The sequence below is a fragment of the Glycine max genome, chromosome 11, assembly GCF_000004515.6.
Source record: "Glycine max cultivar Williams 82 chromosome 11, Glycine_max_v4.0, whole genome shotgun sequence".
Classification (NCBI taxonomy): Eukaryota; Viridiplantae; Streptophyta; class Magnoliopsida; order Fabales; family Fabaceae; genus Glycine; species Glycine max.
The window spans coordinates 9,813,492-9,826,619 of NC_038247.2; the positions used below are offsets into that span (position 1 = coordinate 9,813,492).

General features: G+C 29.4%; 1 pseudogene; it reads left to right on the plus strand.

The window, feature by feature from the left end:
• Positions 1 to 1,052: 1,052 nt before the first annotated feature.
• LOC106795023 (cyanogenic beta-glucosidase-like) lies at positions 1,053 to 3,699 on the plus strand (annotated as a pseudogene).
• The last annotated feature ends 9,429 nt before the right edge of the window (positions 3,700 to 13,128 follow it).

Genomic DNA, 13,128 nt, shown 5'->3' on the forward strand with positions numbered 1-13,128 from the left:
GTCAAAAATACAAACTATTGTTAATAAAACTATTAAATTTAGTTTGAAATTTTCAATATTTAATAATTACTTGAATCCAGTTAATTTAGTAGATCAATTCAAATATAAAGTTCAAAGCTATGTTAGAGTTTGTTTTCTCTGTTAGAATCAAGTATGTTTTGTTAATAATTACTTGAATTACTTAAATTGGTGTAGCTTTTATTAATATATTAAGAAATTATTAAGTTATCCATTTGAAAATTTAAAAAAATCACATGGGACAAATTTGTTAAGTATGGTTTCATGCATCAATAATTTTTTATATTAAAAATCAATGTGCCTAAAAAACCAATGACCAAACCAATAAGACACATTAGTCAAATTAGAAATTAAACGTTACTAACCCACACCAACCGCTTAACACCACCAAATGAAGAAAAGATTGCTAGTTGCTACCTACTAATTGTAACTAGTAGGATTCGATATATCGCTTCCTGCTGTGTTTAATTATCAGTCGCAATCATATTAATAACACATGTTTAAAAACTGATTAACGAGCTTTGGATGTTTTCTCCTTTCACTTATAAATACTAAACTATTCTTATTAATTAGTAGTTCAGAAATTAAAAATAAAAATGATAAATCATTCCGTAAACATAATTGGCATTAAAAAATGTCTGGCCATATTTGTTTGTCAACCTTGAATTTGTCAAAGGAGACGAATACTTAATATAATGTTTTTCGGATCTGAACATATGAGATTCTTTGTCTCTCAATGAACACAAGCAATATTATTATTATAATCTTGTTCGCGGGCTAGTTTCCGTATATAATGATACATTTGTGGGTTTTTTTTTTTTAAATACACATTCTCTTTCCTATTTTTATTTAATCTATATTATTTTATAATTTAATTTTTAATATATATTATTTGAGAATTTTTCTCTTTTTTATTTTTTTTTAATTTAAAATATTATAAAATATAAATATTATAATATTTATATAATATAATATTTATATTTTATTATATTTTAAATTAAAAATAACAAAAAAAATAAATAAAAAGTCCTAAATATTATATATTGAGAATTAAATTACAAAATAATATAGATTGAGAAAACGTAAAGAAAAAATGTGTATTTACAAAAAAAAACCTACATTTGTTTCAAACGTGAAATAATTAATTAAGCAGAATCATTGACAGCGAAACCAATGAAAGAAAGAAAGATTAAGCATAATCATCATCAGAAATGGCATGCAACGGACTTTGCATTCTCAGCCTTATTGCTTTAGTTCTTGTGATTAGCAAATCAAGTGTTAATTGCATAGAGACTGATGCAGTTGAACCCATTATTGATATTGCTTCGCTGAATCGGAATAGTTTCCCACCAGACTTCATCTTTGGGGCTGGATCCTCATCATACCAGGTACTACTATTTATAGACTCTTCAATTCTAACATTAATGAGATATATATAGAGTTAATTAATTAATAATGTATCGATCTATTTTACTTATTAGACATGCATGATTTTGATTATGTGTTGTGCTTATTGTGAAATTAATGTATATATGTATATAGTTTGAAGGTGCAGCAACGGAAGGTGGTAGGGGACCTTCCCAAGATATATATATATATATATATATATATACGAGCAGTGAAAGAGATTGGAAAAGGGTCAAAAGGAAATGTTTGACTTGTTATCTTTTATATATTGTTTGGTTAATATGTACCATCTTGAATTTATATGCAGATAAGACAAAAGACAAAAGCAATGGAGATGTGAATAACCATGCCCATTTAACAAATATATGTAATTTCTTAATTGTTAAGATATAATAAGTAATTGAATAATAAAAAATGAGTATTTTTTTCTCTATTTTTTAAATTAACGATATTACTACTTAATTACACTTATTTTAATAACTAGCACTTGTATTCTCTTTTATGAACTGTAAAATTATGAAATTAAAGATAAACTCTTGCGTTACAGTTTACTCTATATACACTGTCGATATAAAATATTTTATCCAGATATGTAATAAAATTTGACTACTTTATTATGCTATTCTATTTATCAAATATATAATATTATATAAAATAATATTTTATTAAATATTTATGTAAAATATTTTACTTTGATAATATATAAAAATTAATCTCATAAAACAAACTAATAACTTAAAGATTAAATTAAATAAGATCATAATCTATAGTTGTGAATTTAGATTAGGTAAAAAATAAAATAAAATAAAATAGGCTTTACTTCGAGTAGTGTATTTTTTTTAATTGTTTGGTGCAATATAATAACATATATGTTATCCATGTATATTATAGGAAGATGTTAAGACTGTGAAGGATATGAACTTGGATTCATATAGATTCTCGATTTCTTGGTCCAGAATACTACCAAGTAAGTCCAATGTTGATTGATGATTATTTTAGATTAAATTTGACCTACTTGGATTAATTTAACCATGTAAAATTGATTTTTTTACAAACGTACATCCACCATAGAAGGAAAGCTAAGTGGAGGTATAAATCAAGAAGGAATCGACTATTACAACAACCTCATCAATGAACTTGTGGCTAATGGTAAGATCCAAACTCAGTTGACTAAACTTTAGTTGCTTTTCCTTCATTTTACCATGTTCTTTTGTTATTGATAGTTATATATACTAATTAAATATTTAAATATATCAACAATTTGTAGGTATACAACCATTGGTAACACTCTTCCATTGGGATCTTCCTCAATCTTTAGAAAATGAATATGGTGGCTTCTTAAGTCCTCGCATAGTGTGAGTTTTAATTCCAAATTAAGTGTTATTGCACACTTAGAAAATTCAATAGCTCGATATAAATATAATTTTGTTAAATACCTATATCAATCTTCAGTAAAGATTTTCAAGATTACGCGGAACTTTGCTTCAAGGAATTTGGAGATAGAGTTAAGTATTGGGTTACTTTGAACGAGCCATGGAGTTATAGTCAGTATGGTTAGGCAAATGGGGGAATGGCACCAGGTCGTTGTTCTGCTTGGGTAAATCCAAATTGCACTGGAGGTGATTCTGGCACAGAGCCTTATATATTTACGCACAACCAACTACTTGCTCATGCATCAGCCGTTTGTGTATACAAGACCAAGTATCAGGTTCATTAATTTGTTAACAACCTTGTATATATTCAAAATTTGTTAGACTTTACCATAATAATTTTGAATATATATATATATATATATATATATATATATATATATATAAAAGAAATTGGAGAGTAGTAATTAATGAGCTAAAATGTTTATAGATGCATGTGCAGGTATCACAAAAGGGTTTGATAGGCATTACCTTAGTAGCTAATTGGTACCTACCATTCTCAAATACCAAAGCTGATCGAAAGGAGACTGAAAGAGCAATTGACTTCATGTTTGGATGGTTAGAAATCCTTTTTGTCTACTCCCTCTTCTCTCTTCATTTTAATTTATCAACAAATATACATATTCATGTATTCTTCCAAAATCCCAAAAATGCATGTATACTATGCATAAGACTGTGTCCGAAAAGAGATAGGTGCCTTCAAGGGTTTATATAACAAGGTTTTAATGAGGACAACTTATTATTGCTTTTGGGTGTTAAAGGTTGCCATAACTTGTTGATGGTTGCCCAAGAGGAATTCTTGATCTTCTATTATATACGAAGGAAAAGTATAATAATCCTTTGATTTACATCACTGAAAATGGTAGGTAAAACTTATTTGTATATGATATTTAGTTTCCTTGAAAGCAATATCATATATACATTATGTGATTTTTTCTTTTTTCCTTTTAGTCTCTTGTATGAAAGATGTTTGACAAATTACATCACACATAATTTTTTTTTACAGGTATAAATGAATTTAATGACCAAACATTATCGTTAGAGGAATCTCTTTTAAAATTAATTATCATTATCGTCGTATCTTTTATCTTCGATATGCAATTAGGTAAGTAATATTTACATCCCAAAAATAATTTGTTTTTTCATTTTGTAAGTTATTCCAAAAAGTTATCTTTATTTTTATTTGTTTCCTTCAAATCATATGACAGATATGGTGTGAATGTCACTATTAAAAAAATGAGTTTTAACATCGTCCTATTAACATCGGTTATTTGAAAACTGATGTCGTTAGGGCTTTACAACATCGGTTTTCAAATAACTGATGTTAATATAATTTTTTAAATTATTTATATATTTTAAAAAAAAATCATATATTGCGTTATTAATTATATTTTAATTAAAAAAATATAATAATTAATAAACAATAATAAATTCAAAAGGTAAACATTTAAAAATTAAACTAAATTTTTAAAATGAATTTCGTAATTTTAATTTTATTATTTCATGATTATCATTTAAATATAACACATATTTATATAAATTATTTGATATTAGTTAATTTGAAAAAAAAATTGTTTTTAATAATAGAGTTTAACTTTTATAGAATTTTTATAGAATGTTAGTAAAAATAATTATATAGTAAAAAAATTAAAATTTATTATTAATATATTATTATTTAATTATTATATTTGAAAAAAAATGATATTTTTATTATTTTTAAACAAATTTTTCAGAACAAAAATAAAATTATTTTCATGAGACATGGAAATTATGTTTTAAGTCTTTAAATATAGAGTTAATTATAATCCACATGTAATTTATTTTTATTATATTTGTCATTTTTTTATTATTTTTAACTTCATTTGTTAATTATGTGAATTTTTTGTTAATAAATTTTATAAAAAAATTATTTAGGAAAGAAGAAACAAAGAAAAAAAATTATATTTAAATAGTGATGAATATTTTTTGTCAAAAGTTATTTTAATACTCAATTAAATATTTTTTTTTAGATTTACTTAATAAAACTTTAAATTTTAATTCACGAACTAAGTTTGAAAACATGAATAACATATTTGGTCTGGTAACCACGACACACTCAAATTTAGTATGATTATCATTTATGAAATGATTATCACCGAGTTCTTATTATAAAAAAGTCATCCTTATTAATATTTAATATTGTATTAAAACTTAAATTTAAAATCACTAGTTAAATTAAAACAATCTTATTAATTGATTTATATACTTAGTAGCAAACAAAAATTGTTACAATTTTTTTATAATATCAATTAATTGAAAAATATTTTGATATAATTTTTAATATAATTATTACAGAAATTTACGATACTATAACTTACTGTCAAAAAAGTCATAAAATGTATGCATACATTATTTATTTGATTAAAACGTATTTTTCGTTCTTCTAGTTTTTAAAAACTATAGTTTAGTAAAGGTATATCCTAATAAACATTAACAATTTTAGGACAAAATGAATCATAAGATAAATTCATTTTCTCTCTCGTGTGAGGATGGAAGAAAGTGACTATCATATATATATATATATATATACACACGTCAATCAATTAATGAGTTGAAAAATAATAAAGTAAAAACACAGGATAATGAATCTTAATAATTTTCAGAGTAATTTTTAAAGAATAAAACAAATTATTTAATCACATTTCTTAAAAAATTTGAATGACATAAAAAAAATCTCGTATTGTATTAAGAATGCAAATAATAAAATTTAATGATGATATTTTAATAATGTAAAATAATTTAATTTTATTATTTAACCATAAATTAATATTGATATGATTTCTAAAATAATTTAAAATTCATATACCATATAAAATTATGTACACAGCTAATGCATAGTAAATTTTCTAAATCATAATAGTTTTAGAAAAAGTGTATTAGATAGTACCAACACTCCAAGGTACATCCACGCATCTATATAAACTCCGAGTTCATGATTTTTGTTTTTTTATTATTTAATTTATTGATTTATTGCTAGCTGCGTGAAGTGCACCTAACTAACGGGTTGATATGAATTTTATTAAACTTGGGGAATATACTATTGGGATTTGAAATGTTAAAAATGCTTGTTTGATATTTGAAATTAATCATAAAATTGAAATTAGATTTATTAATTTAAATTTATATAGTTGAAACTTGAAAGTCTTTAAAAATCAAAATTATAATTTAATATCACGATTTTATCAATTAATAAAAAAATATTAATTTTAATTATCTAGCTGAAAGTCTTTAAATTCAAAGTTATAATTTAATATCATGATTTATCAAATAATAAAATAATTTTTTCACGTTCTTTCTAATTCTTACTTATGTTTGTTTCAGATTATCAAGAATTGATTTTGAAGAAATATATATTACATTAAAAATTCTTGTAAACATTTTACTAATTTTTAAAAAGTTTTTAAAATTTAAAAAAGGTTATCCTATATTAGGTTCAGTTGGGTCTACGTTAAATAAGACCCGAAACCAATTATAAAAATCATGGTGTCCAATTTTTGTCAAACCAAATTCTTAAATTGGGCCTATACGTCATTTCTCCTGTAAAACCCTAAACCCTCAAATTGGTCCCACAATTACTGCAAGAGTAGTATTCACAAATTCAAATTTAATACCTCTCCTCGAAGAACTCAGGTGCGCTTCCAGGTGCGCTTCTCTTTCCCCCCTCTTCTGTTGTCTTTTACAGTTTTTAGAATTCATTTTTATATATTACTCTGCCATTTGCATTAATTTAATTTTTGTTTGGTGTTCTCCGTAATTCATGAAAATGTCACATGTTTTCTTAATTGTGGAGCATTTTGGGGATATCCCTCCCTGGTTGCGCTTGAGATGATTATTAGGAGAAAAGCACGTGTGTGTTTTTCTTGCTTATTGTTTATTTTATTTTTCCAACAATTTGGGGTGTGTGAATGAAAATGCCTCTATAATAAGAGATTCAAGTTGACCAACTGTTGAAATTCTGGAGTTATATGGGAAAAGGAAAAATTGATGCCACTGCCGTGTTTAGATTGTAACAATATATAGTTAAATTGATGCCAACTGTTGAAATTCTGGGGTTATATGGGAAAAGGAAAAATGTATCCACATGATTTATAACAATATATAGTTAAATTGTTTTTAAGAGTAGTAGAAATAGAAATTACGTTAATAATAATATATAGTTAAATTGTTTTTAAGAGTAGTAGAAATAGAAATTACGTTAATAATAATATATAGTTAAATTGTTTTTATTGGAGTTGCAATTATTTTTATAAAATATAATTGGAAAATCTACGTTAAGCCCAAGCTTAATAATATTTATAGTTAAATTACGTTAATAATATTTATAGTTAAATTACGTTAAGTTGATAAGTTGTAAAGGAAAGTCTACTTTTTTTTTCAGGCACGTTAAGCCCAAGCTACTTAACTTTAGATAAAAAATGATAAATTATTGGAAAAAGGATGATTTTGCTGAATTGATCCTGATAGACTTTCGTTGCGTATAGAAGAAGTTTGAATTGAAAAATTCTTTCTTCAACAAAAAGTTCCCTTCCCAATTCCTCCATCTCTCTTTCACAAAAAAAGTTCTTCTCACCGCAAACTTTCGTTCCTTAGCAATTCGAAGAATGGTAGTATGATTTCTGTTCAAATACATTTTACTTGATTGATCCATTAATTTGTTTTATCTTAACTCTTCTAGTTTCTGAAGCTAAAACAAAAATTAAAGATCATTTTCAGCAATAAAAATAATTGAAACTTAATAGAATGAAAGATGAATTTTTTTATAGATAATAGCTGAAACCTTGTGCGCAGACTATGGTGGATAGGATTTTCTTGCTATCTTCGAATGGGCTAGTCACTTGTTTATTAAAGTTTGCATGTGGGTAGGAAGGTTGCTATTAATTGGATGGTCTTCGATGGTGCAGAATTGTGATCTAGTTGCTATTAATTGGATTTCATAGTTGCTATTAATTAGATTTCTCTTAGCACCTAACATTTTGCTTGAGAGAATGAGTGGGGCAGGCTCATGGTGAGTGTCTTTCTTAAATTAGTGAAAGTAGAGTAAATAATGTCATTTGTAGATAGAAAAAAAAAGGTCAATATCCTATTATAATTATAATTTGACATATACGTGATATGGTGCAGTAAAAAAATATACATAATATTTTTTTTTGGTGCTGATATATATGATGTTGATTTTTTTTCATCAATAATTAATATTTGTTATTCTATCATATAAAGTTACTTAGTTTAGATAAATTTATCCTTAATGATATAATTAAATATTAAAATCATTTTTATTGATATAATCTTTATCTGATAGAAAATAAAATATTAATATTAATATTATGAACTAGGCTAACAATCTAACATACTATATTAGTAATATTTATTATTTAAAATACTTGTAATATTGATATACATGAAGTTTTTGCTAACAGAAAGTTTTATTAATATATATGCTATGCTATATATACTATATTTTATTTGTCAAAAAAAATAGTTTATTTTTTATGAAATAAAAATTATATTACCTAAAACTGATCTAACGCATATGAGAATTTATTTTTAATCATACACCTAGAAAAAGAAAAGAAAAAACCTCAATCGCATAACAAGGACTTTAATATGCATAAAAAAAAAAAGTACTCTAAATTATCGCGTTTCTGGTTACACTTGCCCCACGGTTTTTACCCGATTCATTTTATGCAACACGATTTCTACAAAGAACAAGAAACTTGCTATCTACAAATGACATTATTTGTGGATTTTTCCACAAATATGTTGCTCTATTTGTGGATTTTTCCATAAATTATGTTAGCCACGTAAGTAAGAGTTTGGGTGCAAACAACACTGTATCATTTCCGCCATATTATCCTTTATTCTTCTTCAAAGTTTGAGTGTAGCATTCATATTGATATCTGTTTTTCGGAATGATGATTGATGTAGGTGTTCATTCAGTTATTTATTTGATTCTTGCTTTCATTTTGGATCGTGCTGCTCATCATCACAGGTACAAATGTTTGTTACCAATGAATATTTTTATTACGTGTTCACTGCCATTAATGACAATTGATATATGCTATATAAATTGTGTTCATGATGAGTGAACCTTAGATTCCCGTTTGAGATTGGATGCAATGATTCTTGCGGATAGTTTGCATTAATCATTGTATTTAATCTTGAATTGTCCGTTTGGACAGTTTGGGGAGACTGATATTTTTATGGTAGATTCATGTGTTAAGGTTAAAATTATTTTGTTTAATTTGATGAAATTTCGGTAATGCATTTCTAGTTGTTCTCTGGGTGCATACTTGATTATCGGAAAATTAATTTCACCGATTTCATGTTGTGTACTTGGAGACCAATGCGAAATGCTGCCAAAATTTTGTCAAATTTAACAAAATAGAATTAACCCTGATGTATGAAGCTACCATAAAAGACGGTCTTCCCAAATGGGATAGGGCCACACCTATAATAAAAAAGTGAGATTTTCATGCATCGAATAACTTTGAGAGTATGACCGAGTTATTACTTAGATGGATCGAAGTTGGATGAATGAAAGTCGCATCAGCCCAGAATATGAGGAAGGCGTCGAGCAATTCTTACAATTTGCTTCAGAAAGAGGTCAACCGGATGAAGATGGAAAATATTATTGTCCTTGCATCAATTGTTTGAATGGAAGACGACAAATACTGGATGACATACGAGAGCATCTGTTGTGTGATGGAATTAAGAGGAATTATACGACGTGGATATGGCATGGTGAAATGACAGACATGCAGAGTGGGCAGCAATCCGAACCGTTTGATGTAGAAATGGGAGATCGCTTGGAGGATATGATTCGTGACCTTGGACAAGAGTCTTTTCAGCAAGCACATGCCCCTATGTATGATACATTACAAACTGATTCAAAGAAACCTTTGTATCCGGGGTGCAAGAATTCGTTGACGCTGTTGTCGGCAGTTTTAAGTCTGGTTAATATCAAAGCCAGATATGGGTGGAGTGACAAAAGCTTTAGTTCACTGCTTCAAGTAGTGCACGACATGCTTCCAGAGGAAAACACATTGCCTAAAAGTTACTATCAAGCAAAGAAAATATTGTGTCCCATGGGTATGGAGTATCAGAAGATTCATGCTTGCCCGAATGATTGCATATTATACAGACATCAATTTCAAGAAATGTCGAAATGCCCTAGGTGTGGGGTATCACGGTACAAACTCAAGGATGATGAGGAGTGTAGTAGTGATGAAAACTCAAACAAGGGCCCCCCAGCGAAGGTGTTGTGGTATCTTCCGATCATTCCAAGGTTTAAGCGTATGTTTGCTAATGGAGACGACGCAAAAGACCTTACATGGCATGCAAATGAGAGAAACTGTGATGGAATGCTTCGTCATCCGGCTGATTCCTTGCAATGGAATAAGATAGACCGTTTGTATCCGGATTTTGGCAAAGAGGCAAGAAATCTTAGGCTTGGACTAGCCACTGATGGAATGAATCCATATGGCAGTTTAAGCACGCAACACAGTTCGTGGCCAGTTTTGCTAGTGATTTACAATTTGCCTCCTTGGTTGTGTATGAAACGAAAATACATGATGTTGTCTATGATGATAACGGGCCCAAGACAGCCAGGAAATGACATCGATGTTTATCTCAATCCCTTGATTGAAGACCTTACAAAGTTGTGGGACGAAGGAGTTTTAGTGTTTGATGGGTTTCGAAATGAGACATTTAATTTACGTGCAATGCTTTTTTGTACCATTAATGATTTTCCAGCATATGGGAATTTGAGCGGTTACAGTGTTAAAGGCCATCGTGCATGCCCCATCTGTGAAGAAGACACAAGCTACATACAACTGAAACATGGAAGAAAAACAGTTTACACTAGGCATCGACGTTTTCTTAAACCTCATCATCCTTACCGACGATTGAAAAAAGCATTTAATGGAAGTCAAGAGCATGAAAATGCACCGGTACCGTTGACTGGTGACCAGATTTTCCAGCGGGTTCAACACCTAAATACAATATTTGGAAAGGTCCAAAAGAAAGACAAAAATAAGACTTGCATATGGAAGAAAAGGTCGATTTTGTTTGATCTTCCGTACTGGGTTGATCTAGATGTTAGACATTGTATTGATGTTATGCATGTGGAGAAAAATGTATGTGACAGTCTCATTGGGACGCTCCTTAACATTCACGGCAAGACAAAAGATGGTTTGAATACTCGTCAAGATCTAGCTGAGATGGGTATTCGAGCGTCGTTACATCCAAGGTCTGATGGTAGAAAAATATACTTGCCTCCAGCTTGTCATACTTTGTCCAGAAAGGAAAAGTTCAGTTTTTGTCAATGCCTACGACGGGTCAAAGTTCCACAAGGATACTCTTCAAATATTAAGAGCCTTGTGCATTTGAAGGATCTTAAGTTGGTAGGCTTAAAGTCTCATGATTGTCACGTCTTGATGCAACAATTGTTATCGGTGGCCATACGAGACATTTTGCCTAACAAAGTCAGGCTTGCCATAACTCGGCTGTGCTTTTTCTTCAATTCTATATGTAGCAAAGTTCTTGATCCTGTGAAGTTAGACGAACTGGAAAATGAGGCTGCTATTATATTGTGTGAGTTGGAGATGTATTTTCCGCCTGCATTCTTTGACATCATGGTTCACTTAATTATTCATCTAGTTAGAGAAATCAAATGTTGTGGTCCTGTTTATTTGCGGTAGATGTATCCGGTTGAGCGATACATGAAGATCTTAAAAGGGTATATCAAAAATCTACACCGTCCTGAAGCATCTATTGTTGAAAGGTACATTGCAGAAGAAGCCATTTAATTTTGTTCAGAGTACATTGAAAAAGCTAAACCTGTTGGGCTTCCCGAGTCTCGGCATGACGAAAGAGTAAGAGGTAAGGGTTCAAGAGGACTGCATGTCATCACTCCAAGTGTAGAAGATTTGCAACAAGCTCACTTGTATGTGTTGAATAATAGTAATGAAGTTTTGCCATACATAGTTCGTCATGAAAATTTAGTCAAACAAAGTAATCCAAAAATGTCGAAGAACTCAGTGTTGAAAAAACATAACAAGACTTTCCTAGATTGGTTTAAACACACAATCTTGGCTGATGATAATGCTTCTGAAATGTTGAGAAAGCTAGCAGATGGACCTAAAAGAAATGTTATAACTTGGCAAGGATATGATATAAACAAGTATTCCTTATATACAAAAGCACAAGACCAAAAAAGTACAATGCAAAACAGTGGGGTTACCCTAAGGGCTGAATCTCAACACTTCGCTAGTGTACATGATGACAATCCTTGTGTAGCTTTCATCCCTTACTTTGGTTTCATTGAAGAAATTTGGGAGCTTAACTATGTCAAATTCACTGTCTGTGTTTTCAAATGTAAGTGGGTTGACAGTAATACCGGTGTGCGGACCGATGATGTGGGATTTACGTTGGTGGATCTTAACAAACTCGCATACCAGAATGATCCTTTCATTATAGCAGAACAAGCGAAACAAGTATTTTATGTCGAAGACCCTTGTGATCAAAGGTGGTCAGTGGTTTTACATGGAAAAACAATAGGTGTCAATGTTGAAGATGATTATTCATACATTGATACTTATGTTAGTCCTTTGTCCACACAATTGTCACCTAATGTCATCGGAGAAGAAACTGACGATGTTCATGCTAATCGTAATGATCACGATGAAGGAGAATTAATTAACATCGTCTAATGTAATTTTTTTTTTATTTTGTACTTAATTTCAATTCATTTAATTACATTCATACGCATTTATTTTTTATAACATATTGAATTAATGTTTTTTTTTCCACAGCCAAATGGCTACACAGTCAAACTCTCCTCCGCCTCCTCCTCCTTCTACTGGTGTAACATCGCATTCGTCGTCACCACCATTGAAGCGGACTAGAAAGGCCTCACGCCTAAGATTATTGGCGACTAGACCAGTTGGGGCAGAGAGACCCCTTGTCCATGTGGATCCTGTTACTGGCAAAGCAGACGGTCCCCACAGCAAGAAATTTAGAACATATTTAGGGATCGTTGCTCGTGATAAGGTGGATGTCACATACGAAAATTGGAAGCATGTCCCTATTACTCAGAAGGATTTGATATGGGAGGATATTCAGGTATCATGTATTATTTCATGTTCCATATTGTTTGTTAGCCAAATATTTGAATTTAGTATTAATAAAACCTTATTTACTCTTTGTTAGACTGAATTTGATATCCCTGAAGCAT